Genomic DNA, 14,881 nt, shown 5'->3' with positions numbered 1-14,881 from the left:
TTTCAATTGCATATGTTCTAATGTCAAAATTTGAAAAAAATTTTGAAAATTTTCAATTTTTTCGTACATCAACAAATGTCAACATGATATATAAAATATGTAAATATAATACATGTAGAAACTTCATACATTTTGTAATCTGGCCCAAACGAGGTGCTTGGTCCTTCGTTATCGACTGACACATCCAACCTTTCGTCGTTGTGCCCAAGAACCACTTGAATTATTGAAAAATCAAAAGTTTTGTGAAAATTAAAAAACAACAAAGAAGAACCCTAATTAGGGTGGTGATTTTTTAGCATTTGGGCAAATCATTTGGAGGTGGTAGAAGAGACTCGTTGGGCCCTTTGCCATTGTCCACTACAAATGTCATCTTAAGCCCCCATGATGTGTGCACTTCTAGGTGGAAATGCAAAAACCATACTCCTACAAATTCCATCAAACATTATTAAAATATTACACAAATTTGTAAAAATATCACATCATTTATCATGATTTAATAAAAAAAATACATTATACTTCAGCTATTACTATTATTATGTGACAAATAATTATTAACTTCAATAGCATTTTTCCCAGCAAATTTTGAAATAAAAGTACCTGGATTATCAGCTCTAAATCTGATGGCAACCCATCCACCTCATGGAACAGCAATAGTATTCCTCTCGACCGGGTCAACAAGGTTGAATCTCTTCGGATCCAAATCCGGGTCAAAATTGCCCAAACCCTTACCCACAGCGAAGAAATTGGATCCATGCAAATAGATCGGGTGATTTTCCGGGAAAATCATGCTGGTTCCCTGCAGCACCACCTGCACCGTCGAATTGAACGCCAGCCTGTACAATCTCGTGCCACTCATCGTCCTCATATTCTCCGGCTGCTTCGCTCCGATGTAAACCAACGGCGCCGCCGGCCTCGCGGGGAAATCGTCGGTGAATACGCCGTCGATTCCGAAGAAATGAGCGTTGAGGAGAGCGATCCGCGGCATCAGGAATGTGACGTTGTTGATGTCCGCCACCACGCGGAGGCGGAGGCTGTTGTCGCAGCTAGGGCAATCAGCCAAGCCGAGGGCGATGGTGAAGAGTAAGGAATGGTCGATCTGGAGGGGGACTAGGGACGGGTAGGCGGCGGAGTTGAGGCCGCGGAGGGACTGCGTGAAGGTATCGGCGTTCTGCGCTGGCAGATCGGAGAGGATTGTGGTGGCGGAGGCTAGGGCTCCGGCGTAGATCAACGTGGCGGTTGCTGTGGAGTTGTCGATTGTGACAGGAGAGGACTTGAAAGGGGAGGCCGTGATTTGGTACCTGCAATCCAATTTTGGCGGGAAAATCGAAATTGGATCGACAACTCTATTAGGCCATCCACAATAGGAATAGCCCAGCCACTGTCACATTATCAGCACTAAAAATCCTCATGCCACATCATAAATAGTTCAGCTATAGCCTAGCCACATCATAAATAGCCCAGCCACATCAATAGCCACATCACTAATAACAATTATATAAAATGACATAATTAACAATCACACAATATACGGAATTTAATTTACGAGACATATACGGGAAACATTAATAATACTATCCACATCACTATTAACAAATATATACAAAATGAAATAATTAACAATCACACAATATACGGAATTAAATTTACGCCACAAAAACGAGAAAATTCACTAATATTAATAAAATTTAAAAAGTACATTAATTAAAAAAAATTACATAATTAAAAAAAAACTAACGTCGTGCAGTCCTCCGCGCCCATAACTCTTCAATTAAATCCTTTGGAGTCGAATATGAGCCTCCGTTTGGCGCATGTCGGCATGTGCTTGGAGGCGGCCGTCTTCATCGTGGGGTACCCCACTCCGTACGTTAGGGGCGGCTACGCCGTGGCTTGGACCAGCTTCATTATCGTCGTTGGCCCAACCAGTCAGTTGTCCACCTTCATCTTCGACAATCATGTTGTGCATGATTATATAGGCGTACATTATATCAGCAATGCAGTCGACGTGCCACAAACGCGTTGGCCCCTTAACTGCCGCCCATCGAGCCTGGAGCACACCAAATGCGCGTTCCACGTCCTTACGCGCCGACTCCTACCGTGCCGCAAAGTAGGCCTTTTTCTCATCTCCTGGGCATCGGATCGTCTTCACAAAGACGGGCCACCTAGGGTATATCCCATCCGCCAAGTAGTAGTAGGGCTGGCAAATCGTGCGGATTGGGTCGTTATCGGGTCAACCTGATAATGACCCAACCCAATAAGGCCTAACCTGAACCCGACCTGTTAAGGAAACTGTAAATCCGAACACGAACCCGACCTGCTACCTTCAAATCCGAACACGACCCGCACCCGACACGAACCCGTTATCAACACGATATAATATGGGTTGACACGACACGATAACAACCTGAACCTGATATTACACGATTAAAACCTAATATTACACGATTAAACCTTAATTTTTAACCTAATTTACACAATTAAAATTCGTTTTATACTATTTAAACCTAATTTATAAGAAATTAAAAAATTAAAGTAATATATATTTTTTTAAATAATAATAAAAATAAAAATATTATTTCTTAATGGGTTACCCGTATCCGACCCGCATCCGACCCGAACCCAACCCGAAATTATCGGGTTCTTAATGGGTCAACCCGATAAGGACACGAATCCAATAAGACTTGACCCCAACCCAATAATTTCGTGCGGATTCGTGTCGGATTATCGTGTCGTGTCGAAAATTGCCAGCCCTAAGTAGTAGCCCATATCATGTCGGTTGTCGTTGGCGACAAAATTGATGGCTGGACGGACACCCTGACACTGCTCGTTGAAAAGTGGCGACGAGTTGAGGACGTTGAGGTCGTTGTTCGAACCAGCTATCCCAAAATACGCATGCCAAATCCACAGCCGGTAATCAGCTACGGCCTCGAGGATCATCGTGGGATTCTTTCCCTTGTAGCCGGTAGTGTACATCCCCTTCCAGGCGGCGGGGCAGTTCTTCCACTCCCAATGCATACAATCTATGCTGCCTAACATTCCTGGGAACCCATGCTGTTCCCCGTGCATCCGCAGCAAATCCCGACAGTCATCGGTGGTAGGGCTTCGAAGGTACTGATCACCGAATATTTCAATCACGTCCTGACAGAAATACTTCATACACTCCAGGGCAGTCGTCTCACCGATGTGGAGGTACTCGTCCCACATGTCTGCAGCGCCTCCGTAGGCCAACTGCCGGATTGCCGCAGTGCACTTTTGAATAGGAGTGTGGCCGGGTCTGCCAAACGCATCGTGCCTAAAGCGGAAATACAGATATCGTTGCTCCAATCCGTTAACAATACGCATAAACAGGGACCTGCGCATCCTAAAACGGTGCCTGAAAAGGTTGGCGTTGAACCGCGGCTCCTGTGTGAAGTAGTCTTCGTAGAGGCGCTGATGTGCAGTTACGTGATCACGATCAATCACCGCTCGGCGGTGTACCACTGGTCGAGGTCGAGGTACCGCCGGCTGCAAGGCCCTCTGCATCCATTGATCAATCTCACGGTTCGTATAGGCCTCTAGCGCTTCGTTCATTATACGCTCGTACTCCTCAGCATCCCCACCACTCCCACCACTACCACCGGTGTTACTCATTTCTAGGTGTTGATCTTGTACAGAAATTAAGATAGAGAGAGTACTAGTTAATACAAGTGGTGCGAATGAAAATGACAGGCAAGTCGCGTATATATAGTGTTTCGGAAAAAAAAAATTAAAAATTCGCGCTAGGCTGTGCGCTGGGCAATCCGGACGCTGCAATAGCGCCTAGCGGATCGCCTAGCGCACCGCCTAGCGCCGCGGAACCGCCGAGCGCTAGGCGGTTTTTTATCGCGAAATCCGCTAGGCGGTTGCAATAGATCGCCTAGCGCACCGCCTAGCGCCGGCGCTCGGCTAGGCGGTGCACTAGGCGCTATTGTGGATGCTCTTAAGGAGTTGAATAAAGTACCTTGAAGTGAGGTGATCGGTGGTGAGAAGGACGTTGGTGGTCTGGCCGGGGGCGAGCAATATGGTATCGATGGTGTTGGTTTCAGGGGATTACAAGAGATAACAGTAGGGCGTAATACAACCCAAAAGAAAGAAAAAGAGAAACTGAACTAAAGAAATTACAATAGAAATCGAAACAACTAAACCAGTGTGATAGCCGAGTCGAGGAGGCCTCTTCTCGCAAGACGAGATACGCCCCGGTAGTGGTCTCGGTTTGGTGTGTCGTCCCCAAAGGTAAAACGGCTACGTCTCTTTTGATGCAGCACCGCAATCAACAGAGCTCCGGCGAACTGGATGGAGGAGAGGGCAGAGCTTCGACAGAAAAACTATGCAGAGAGAGGGAGAGAGCTTATGCTTGTGAATTGTGTGTAGAATGCAGTGGAATGGCTAGCCTATTTATAGGCCAAGCCACCATGCAGGGTCAACCAAGCCATGAAGGCTCATCATGGCAGATTCGTAACCGCCGGCGGTTACGAGCGTGTGGCAGGAGTGTGCCTTTCGCATGTGGATTTCTTATGTGGCAGCCGTGACTGTGCCTCACTTGACGACGTGTCAAGCCACTTAGACTGCTGACTCGGCGGGGTCTAAAAAGATTAGTTTGGGCCAAGCACCAAGCCCAAAGACCAATTGCCAAGATCCAAGATCCAAGTCCAAGTCCAAGTCCAAGTCCAAGTCCAAAGTCCAAGATCGAGATCGAGATCGGGATCGGGCCCGGGCAATAGGCTCGAGGCCCGTGGCCCGCGAGCGCGAGCGCGAGCACGAGCACGTGCACGGGCACGGGCTCGGGCTCGCGCTCGGGCGGGCGGCGGCGGCGCGCGTGTGTGCTCGGGTGTGGGCTCTTTCACCCATCTTGGTCCACTATAATTATTAAGTAACATAAAGGCACTTAATTTAAGCATATTAAAAGATGTGTTAATCCTCCAATGTGGGATAATTAACACTAGTTAATTATTCCCTAAGCTCCAACTCCATGCTTTAATTAAAAGCTAATTATGCCTAACTTTAATCCACTATTTCTCACTCACCGGAAATCGGATTTGAGAAAGTGAATATACTACATTTATCTACGTAAAATGTAGATCGACGCTATGTCATTTAATTTCACAAAATTAAATGTCTCGTCACATTTATTATTTGGTCAAAATCCATTGACCGGGCATATTTAATCCATGATTTTTACAATCCCCCACATGAGTGGAAATAGCCAAATGCATATGCATGCAGACACAAGCTCAACCCTCGAGAGGTATATAAGCATAAGGAAAGGTAGTTGTTGGCCTTGAACCTTCCATAGTCGACAGCATCGGATACACAGGAGGCTTAGTAGCGCGATGCTTTGAACTAATCCCCCACGGCGTGCACCGAGACAATGGTGTTAACGCTTAAACACCTCAACCTCATCCGTTCTCACGTTTTGTGTCCATTGCGGTCTTGGACACCACTTTGGATTCATAAGTGTGTTTTATGAGGCGACCACACTTCACACTTACATACGTGATTCTTAGTCAAGTACCTTGTCATACTTGGTCTCTTTGAGAACTCCATCTCTTTGAGATCCTTAAGAACCATTAAAAGTCATAGACTTAGCCTTTACCACTAGGCAAGTTCTCTAACACTCTATTGCTCTCTAGGGAATAGATATAGTTGAGTGTTTCTCATGAACTCTCATAGCTTAGTTGTCCCTTTGAACCAAGTTCTTGGGATCTCCAGTCATCATGGTTGGGTTACCACTATAATAGTTCTTTAGTTTGTGGATTTCAAACCCATTCCCTCTAGCAACTTGTTCATTTGATCACGGTTTAACCCTTTGGTTAGCGGATCCGCTAGATTATCTATTGACTTCACATAGTCAATTGTAATCACCCCTGTTGTGATCAAATGTCTCACGGTGTTATGTCGTCGACGTATATGTCGAGACTTACCATTATAGAAGCCATTGTTTGCCCTTCCAATAGCTGCTTGGCTATCGCAGTGGATCAGCACTGGTGGCACTGGCTTAGACCAACATGGAATATCTTCAAGGAAGTTCTTAACCCACTCGGCTTCCTCACCCGCCTTATCTAAGGCAATGAACTCCGATTCCATTGTTGATCGGGCTATACAAGTCTGTTTTGTGGATTTCCACGATACAGCACCACCCCCAATAGTAAAGACGTATCCACTTGTTGAAAGTGAGTCTCTATTATCGGATATCCAATTGGCATCACAGTATCCTTCAAGTACCGGGGGGTATCTCGAGAAGTGTAGCCCAAGATTTTGAGTATGTTTTAAATATCTCAAAACCCTCACAAGAGCTCTCCAATGCTCTTTGCTTGGATTGCTCGTGTAACGACTCAACTTGTTCACGACACAAGCAATGTCAGGTCGAGTGCAATTAGTCAAGTACATAATGCACCCGATGACCCGTGCATACTCTTCTTGTGCAACGGGCTCGCCTTTGTTTTTGCTCAAGTGAACGTCGAGTTCAATTGGAGTCTTAACTGGCGCGCCATCATAGGCTTTGAATTTATTCAATATCTTCTCAAATAATGTGATTGTGTTAAGATGATTCCATCAGACGTTCTTAGAATCTTCATTCCAAGAATTACATCGGCTAGACCCATGTCTTTCATGTCAAAGTTTCTCTTTAACATGGCCTTTGTATCGTTAATTACTTGAGTGTTACTACCCAAGATTAACATATCATCAACGTATAAACACACTATAACATGGCCGTTATTAGTGCTCTTGATGTAGACACATTTGTCACACTCGTTGATTTTAAACCCATTTGATAACATCACATTATCAAACTTCAAGTGCCATTGCAATGGCGCTTTTTTCAATCCATATAGAGACTTTACAAGCTTGCATACCTTTTTCTCTTGTCCAGGTACTACAAACCCTTCGGGTTGTTCTATATAGATTTCATCTTCTAGTTCACCATTTAGAAACGCGGTCTTTACATCCATTTGATGAATCTCAAGATTGTGCAATGCAGTAATAGCGAGAAGCACTCGGATAGATGTAATCCTTGTTACAGGTGAATATGTATCAAAGAAGTCATGTCCTTCCTTTTGTTTAAAACCCTTTACTACTAATCGGGCTTTATACTTATCTACTGTTCCATCGGCCTTAAACTTTCTTTTAAGGACCCATTTACATCCTAAAGGTTTAGCACCTTCGGGCAAATCAACCAACACCCAAGTGTGGTTTAGCAAAATTGAATCAATTTCGCTTTGAACAGCTTCTCTCCAATGTAACCCGTCTGGGCCATCGAATGCTACTTTTATAGATGTCGGTTCTTCAAACATAAAAGCAATGTAGTCAGGACCAAATGTTTTTGGTGTTCTGACCCTATTACCACGTCTTAGTACTGTATCATTTGGATCGGGCCTTGCACGCTTGCGCGATTTAGGTTCCTCATCCGCTAAGAACTAGTGGCTTCTTCTTCCACTGGTTTAGAACTCGTGGCTTCTTCTTCAATTCTTGTCTCATAATTGGTTACGACCTTTTCTTTGTCTTTGCAAGGAAATGTATTTTTGAGAAATACGACATTCCTTGACTCAATTGTTGTTCCTACTGTTATAGTCGATATTTCGGACTTGTGAACAACAAATCGATATGCACTACTATTAAGTGCATATCCAATGAAGATGCAATCAACCGTCTTAGGTCCGATTGTAACTTCTTTGGGCGGAGGAACCATCACCTTTGCCAAACACCCCTACACTTTGAGGTATTTGTAGGATGGCTTCCTTCCTTTCCACAGCTCATAAGGAGTAACATCTTTTCCTTTGAGAGGAATCTTATTCAAGATATAATTGGCTGTCAAAACAGCTTCCCCCCACATGTTATGTGGTAATCCTGAAGTTAGAAGCAGTGCATTCATCATCTCTTTCAGAGTTCGATTTTTGCGTTCTACAACACCATTAGATTGTGGTGAATATGGTGCAGTCGTTTGATGGATTATACCACTTGCATTGCATAATTCCTCAAACAGGGCTACATATTCACCCCCTCTATCGCTTCGAATCGATTTGATTTTACAACCAAGTTGATTCTCAACTTCGTTCTTATAATTTTTGAACGCTTCTATTGCTTCATCTTTACTTCTTAAAAGATAAATGTAGCAATACATTGTGCAATTGAAAGGACCTAGGTGCGTAGGTGTCGTTCAAGCAAGGATATATCCTACTGATCAGGATAGAGATCCTAACTAACCTAGACCTTGGTTTCAAAGATTCCTCAACCCACTTCTACTGATCAGTATAGTGGTGGTAAGGGTCGAATCCCACAGAGATGGTGCGTTCTTAAACTACCGCGGTGACAATTGGAAGATTTGGTTAGCTACCACGCTTGGGTTGAGTTTCTACCTAGGCTGAAACTTAAAGGAGGTGTTCTACTGGTCAGACGGTAAGGAAAACATTTGGAATGTAACTGTGTACGTGGAATGGGGAGACAATTTTGTAACAAAAAATATTTGGAAGGTACGGGTTTCTATTTTGGGCTAAACAGAATATTCAGAGTGTAGTGGAAGTTTGATGACTAGGCTGACAGGGCTTAACTAAAAGTGAAGGACAAAAGCAAAAGCATCTCGAAAAGTAAGTGGTCCCCTCCAATTGAAATAGACATCATCTTCTTCAACAAACACTTCCAAAATTCAGATAACAATTCCAGATTCAACACGGAAAACTCAGATTAACAGCTCACAAACACAGATCCAAAACTAAGAAATCAAATCGGAAATCAAACACTGAAACTGGACTTCTGCATACTGGTCAACATGAAAGAACGATTCAGAAATTAAAACTAAGCTTTGCATGCAACGATCTATTTTCCGATCAAACAATACTTGTTTATCTATCCTAAAGAAATTTGTTACGTAAACGGAGTTGAGAGATTCAGCACTTTAAACACCGAGAAACTTTAGATCTAAGCTAACTAGGCAGGGAATAAAGAAACACCACAATAAACGAAACGGAAATCAACTTCATAGCATAAACACGTTCGGATCTTCAACAAAGTACTTCAAAAGCAGAAAATATCCAAAGGCAAACAAGATCCAACGTAAGGAAAGCGGGAAATTTAAAACTACGAAAGCAATGTAAAAGTGTTTTGCCACTCCGGGCGATGAGACTCTAAACTACGATCTTGCTGGCTGGAATGGACGATGACTGGAATTCTGGGAACATCTGAACGTCAAGTGATCATGGCTACGGCGAGGCAAGAAGCGGGACACGGCTGAAAGACTGAAACTACCGAGAAAACTTTCTACCTAAAGATGGTGGTGAATGAGTGAATGTCTATTTCTCTCTCCAATTTGGCTTCCTTTTATAGGGAGGCTACCCTTGATTTTAGGGTAAATCCTCGTTGCAATTTGACTTCTTTGCCCTTAATTGTGGGTAATCCGTCCCAGCTATCCGTCTTCTCCATCTCAAGCCGTTTTAGCACGAATACTGATCAGTATGAGATCATGCTGGCGCCTCCTTCACCTGAACATTCCGAAACTTCCCTACTGGCTAGAATGCTTAACCTGCACACTTTAAACAACTGTTTTGCAAATATAATCAATTAAGCACATCATACTGACCCGTAACCAAGGCCTAGAATACGACTTATCAAACTGCTCACACTTACCACAGGCTTGTCCTCAAGCGTGAAGAACAAACAAAGAAAAGAATAAGTCGAATTCTAGCCTGGTTACTTCCCTGACCGACTCTACCTAACTTAGACTCTAAACTATGACGCAAAGAAAAACACAAACAAACACAGAGAAACATAAACACATAAAAGACTGAAAACACATAGATCGGGCTATATTTTCAACCATCCCTCCCCTCTGGATCAGGTGCAATCCGGCCTTAGACAGCCTTGAACTTCTGCCACCCCCCTTTTCTCTTCCAGTCAGTATATCTGTTTGTCAAGATCGCCCACACTCTCGGCCCAACACTAGGTTCGCTCAGTCACTCATACCTCACCAGGAATGTTAGGACTGCATTCTCTCATTATGCTCACCACAATTGCTTCGGACTTAGATTCCACGAGCGGCTACTGAAGGACTTATAGGCTTGTAACGGGGTTGTTGGCTTGTAATGTTTTCGGTGGATGTTCCTAAGGCTCTAAGGTTCAAAATTTCTATTTTTATTTATGCGGGGGGGGGGGGGGGGGGGACTGTGTATATTAGGCTTCTGATCAGTTGCTTTCTTTAGTTGGCGCTTCTGGCTTTGGTCTCCACTGGTCAGTAGCATCTTGTGGCTTCGCCACCCTTGTTCCTTCATTCATCTCTTTTTTTGTGGTCAAATCTTTCTGACCATTTTCTTCATTTTCTCGGTTCCCGCTTTTTTTTTTTTTTTTTTTCGTTCCTTCGTGGCTTCGCCACCCTTATTCCTTCTTCTCTTTTTTGGACTGGGAATGACTCCCTGGTCGATTTTCTTCTAACTTTTTCGCCCAGCTGGTTTCTGCTTTTCCGCACTTCTTCCTGGCCAGTAAGCTCCATTTGTTTCATGCCTTACACAGTCCCAGTCGGCTGGGGTGTTTATCTGGGTATATAAAAGGTTAAGAAGAAAGGGTTCTAAAGGCGGTTTTTTTTTTTTTTTTAAATGGGGGGGGGGGGGGTTCCTACTGCCTTCAGTATTTGCTACCCGTGATCACTTCACCCTAGGCGAATTGTGGCAGCCTCTCTTTTCTTTCCAATATATGTGGAAAGTGGTTCCACTTTAAGGCTTATAACTCACATTTTTAGAGGGCTTTCGTGTTTGGCTCTAAGTATGGGCTTTTCTCTCATACTCACCTCATCTATCCTGACTAGGAGGTACTAACGGGGATGGTTTAGGTTTTCCAGCATGTCCTATCTCCCTCAATTCCCCTCACCTTCAGCTCAAGACGGTTGAGTTTTAAGCCCAATCACACACAACATAAAACTAGACCTAACAAAACAAAACAAAAGCACAAACACAAAGACTACATATATATACATACATCCTACTGGCCATTGCGTCCCCCCTCTCACTTCACAAGTGTCTGCCCTCAGATAAGGCTGTGAAGTGGAAAAGGTAATGGCCAGTACGATGGCACACAGACAACAAACAGCAAAACTAAAACAAAAACTTCTCACACTTAGACTATGGAATAGGCTAAGTGAGAGAGGTTTTATCACCTATACAGAGATCAACAAAACATAACCACAAACACATATATACAAACTCCTCACACTTAGACCATGCAATGGGCTAAGTGTGAGCTAACATGCATGCGACATCAAAACAAAGAAAACATGCTCCAAAGAAACAAACCCTTAACTTCTCACACTTAGACTATGGAATAGGCTAAGTGTTATGAAGTGGGGTTTGCGCACAAACACAAATTATACTACCTAAACAAAAAACAACTCATAACAACAATACGAAAAGTTAAAAGAAAAACTGAAACTTAAAAAGAAAAACTAACTTGGTCAGTAGGGGGGGTCTATTGGAGTCTCCTGCTCCTTCGTGGGGCAGGTGGTGCAGGTCGTTCTATCGGTTGGTCCTCCGGTTGGTCTGTCTCCATTCCAGCTTAGTTCTCATCATCCTTTGCCGGCTCCTCGGCAGTTGCCGACACCTCGGCTTTCTCTTCCTCTGGCTCCTTCACTACGGTCTCTGGGACTTGTGGTTCAACATCCTGGCCAGCATGGCCGCTTGGTCCGGTATCCTGGGCTACACTGCCCCTTACTCTCATAGCTTCAGCCGCCCTCTGGTGGCTCACCTCCTCTAGGATATTGTCGATCATGGACAACATCCTATTCATCTCCGTCTGTATCTTGCGGTTCTCCTCTCCTAAATTAGTCACGATCACTTCCATAGACGCTTGCCTCTGGGTCAGTATCCTCTGCTCCGCAGATTCCTTCAACACCCGTTCCACTACTGATGCCAATCGGATCATTTCTGCCCTCATCTGGCTGTTCTCCTCCGCCAATTCAGTAACCGTCCTTTCCAATAACGCGACTCTTCCTCCTGCCGTGGCTTCCTCACCCATTGCATAAAATTGCGGTCGTCCCACCCTCATGTAGACCGCATTTGTCCTAACGAAGTAAGGTATGTCGAATAATCCCGGTGGCCGCACCATGGGCAGCGGAGACAAGTCTTCAGCCTCAGTGATAATGAGGTTGTTGCCTACGAAAGCTCCCAAAATGTGGCAAAGAGTGAGGTTTCTGGCAGGGTGCGTAGCGATCAAGTGGCACTGATATGCCGTCCAAAATCCAAGATGCAGCTTGCGTCCCTGTCTTGCGCACCAAAGGAGATACACCTCCGTCATTGAAGTGCGGACGGCTGAGTTAGATTGGCCCAGCAGGTTGGCATCAAGGTGGAGCTGTATTAGTCGCAGAACTGGATCATTGAAATGGATGGAACGGGAAACAGTGGACGCGAATTCTCCAGCGCCGGGGTGAGTAAGTTCAGCCCAGGCCTCCTGTTGATCAAAATCCACGTGCCTACGAGGGATACCCCTCTCCCTGTCTCTCCACTCAGAACTGATCGCTTCTTCCAATGTACACATGCCCATCCGACATGTCCACTCTATCAAGTTCATACTAAACTCTGCCGCAAACAATCTAAAACTAATGGACACTTCATCCAGGTCCGTTGTCACCTTAAACCGAAAGGTAGTGAAGAACTCCTTCGCTAATCTCACACTGATACGTGGATCCCCATTTTGCAGTAGCCACTCAAAACCCAAAGCATTTATATAAGCAAGGAATTGGTCACGAACACCTAGTTCATCCAGAGAAGGGTAGTGTATTACCTTGCCGCACTTAATTTCCTTGCTGCCATCGTCCAGACTCTCGAAGGTATCCTTCAGTTTCTGCTTCTCGAAGAGTTTCATCTCCTCGGCGATCTCATTTGTGAAATCCATGGTCCATCTTCTATATCGGAGCCTCTCCACTGGTGGGTGGACAAGCTCTCGGTGATCACCTGGGAGCGACTGTTCCCCATATTCCTCCTCTTCCACGGACTCATCACTATCTGATGCAGACTCCTCACTAATCTCATACTCACTATCACTCTGCTCTTGCCGGCTCGATGGGATCCTCTGAGAAGCTTCGGTAATCACAATTCCTGTGTTTGCTGCCCTGGACCTCTTTGTTACTGCTTTCTTCTGGATTGGAGCCTTCCCTTTCCTCTTTCTGGCTCGCTGATATTGTGCTTCTTCCTCCTGAGCAGTAGGCTGTGCAGGTTCACCCCCTGCCTTCGTTGGAGTGGCTTGTTCTTCCTCGCTCTCGATCTCTACTGGGTTCTCAGTCGTGCTTGTCTTGGCCTTGCTGGCTGCTCTTTTACCCAGGCATCGCTGAGATACCCGCACCTTCAGAACCAATTGCCGCTTCACTGGGTGGGGTTTTAAGACGGGAGGCGCCACAGCTTCCTGATATAAACGGGAAGTCCAAGGCCCGGGCTGACCCGACCACGACTCCCCTTAAGCTGCCCGGAAGGCCCGTCACGAGATCAATGAGACAAAGGCTTCGGGAAGGCGTTTCAAACTTCATTAGGAGGGGAATGGAGGAGGCAGATGGAATGCCCGGTCGGGCGAATCCACACCTCCAAAACGCCCGACCGGGCGTTTGTGCGCTGAGCATCGTCCACAGTCCAGAAAGTTTGCCCGACCGGGCGATTTCACCATCCCAGAACGCCCGACCGGGCGTTTGAAGAAGCAGCGCCGAATCCAGAAAGTTCGCCCGACCGGGCGATTTCACTTTCCCAAAACGCCCGGCCGGGTGATTCAACTTTTACATCCGATTTTCCTTGTGTTTTTAGCCCTTTTCTTGGGTTTCCAACCCTAACTATAAATATCCTTTTTGTAAGACTTTAAGGGCAGACTTTGATGAATGTTATTATGAAGACTCCTTTGAGAGCATCTCCCATGTGAGATTTCTATCCAAATTCCTACATTGTAGGTTGCTTGTTTTATGTTCATTTGGCTAAATCAAGTATAGGTATGCATTTATGGTTGTGTAGTCATGAATGTAGAGCCAATGGAGTGTTTGCTTTGGGTGAAAGTAGCCTAGGGTTGCCCACATCTCTTTGTGGGAGGTCATAGGTCCTCAAAGAGGATTCCTCCTTCTTTACACTTTCTTCTCACCTTCTTTCTCTCCATCCAAAACCATTTTGAGTTTAGTTTTTGTGGCTAGCTCAACTTATCTTTACTTTATCTTTGAAAACACAAAAAAATTGAAATCAAACACCGCTTTGGGTATTTCTTGGGCACATGGAAGGTTTCCCTCACAAGGAACCTTTATCATTTGGTATCTAGAGCCTAGGTGCCTACCAAGTGTTTGATTTTAAACCTCTATGAAATTTCATTTTCCTTGTTTTTCCTTATTTCTTTTGTTTTAGCCTTTGCTTGTTTATTGGTCAATTGTTGTAGGATTGAGCTGATTTTTGGTGTGCATGAACCTTGATATATGAACTATTGTCCTGAAAAATCTCAGCCAAAAATTCTATCATTTGATAGGTCAAATTAATGTGTGAAGTTGCTGCCCTGTTTTGTGCCCTAGTTTGACAGATTTGGGGAAAACGTAAAATCGAGGGTCTTCTCGAAAACCTGCTATATTGGGGATATTTTTCCCTCTTTCTAAACCCTTTAATCTTGTTATCTACCAAGTTTCATCAATTTTGGGGTTGGGTAGCCATATCAAAAAAATTTCCTAAAGATCAGCCAAGAGTTACATAAATTTTCAGCTCAACTAAGTTTGTTTGTTAGCTTCCTTAGGCATTGAACCTTACTTTCACATGCTTGATTGGCCTTACTTGCTTGGTTATATTGCCTATGTGTATACCTTGATTGATTTGTCTTAGCGCTTGCATTTTGGAAGTTGGATATTGAGAGTGAGTGAACCTAGCCCTCACTATATTCTAAG

General features: G+C 44.5%; 1 pseudogene; it reads right to left on the bottom strand.

The window, feature by feature from the left end:
• Positions 1–292: 292 nt before the first annotated feature.
• The window catches only part of LOC121760709, a 33,780-nt pseudogene continuing 19,191 nt past the window's right edge, over positions 293–14,881 (bottom strand).

Source organism: Salvia splendens, chromosome 13, assembly GCF_004379255.2.
Source record: "Salvia splendens isolate huo1 chromosome 13, SspV2, whole genome shotgun sequence".
In the NCBI taxonomy this organism is placed as follows: domain Eukaryota; kingdom Viridiplantae; phylum Streptophyta; class Magnoliopsida; order Lamiales; family Lamiaceae; genus Salvia; species Salvia splendens.
The sequence above is the reverse complement of the archived record's forward strand: the minus strand, read 5'-3'. Positions and strand labels throughout refer to the sequence as shown.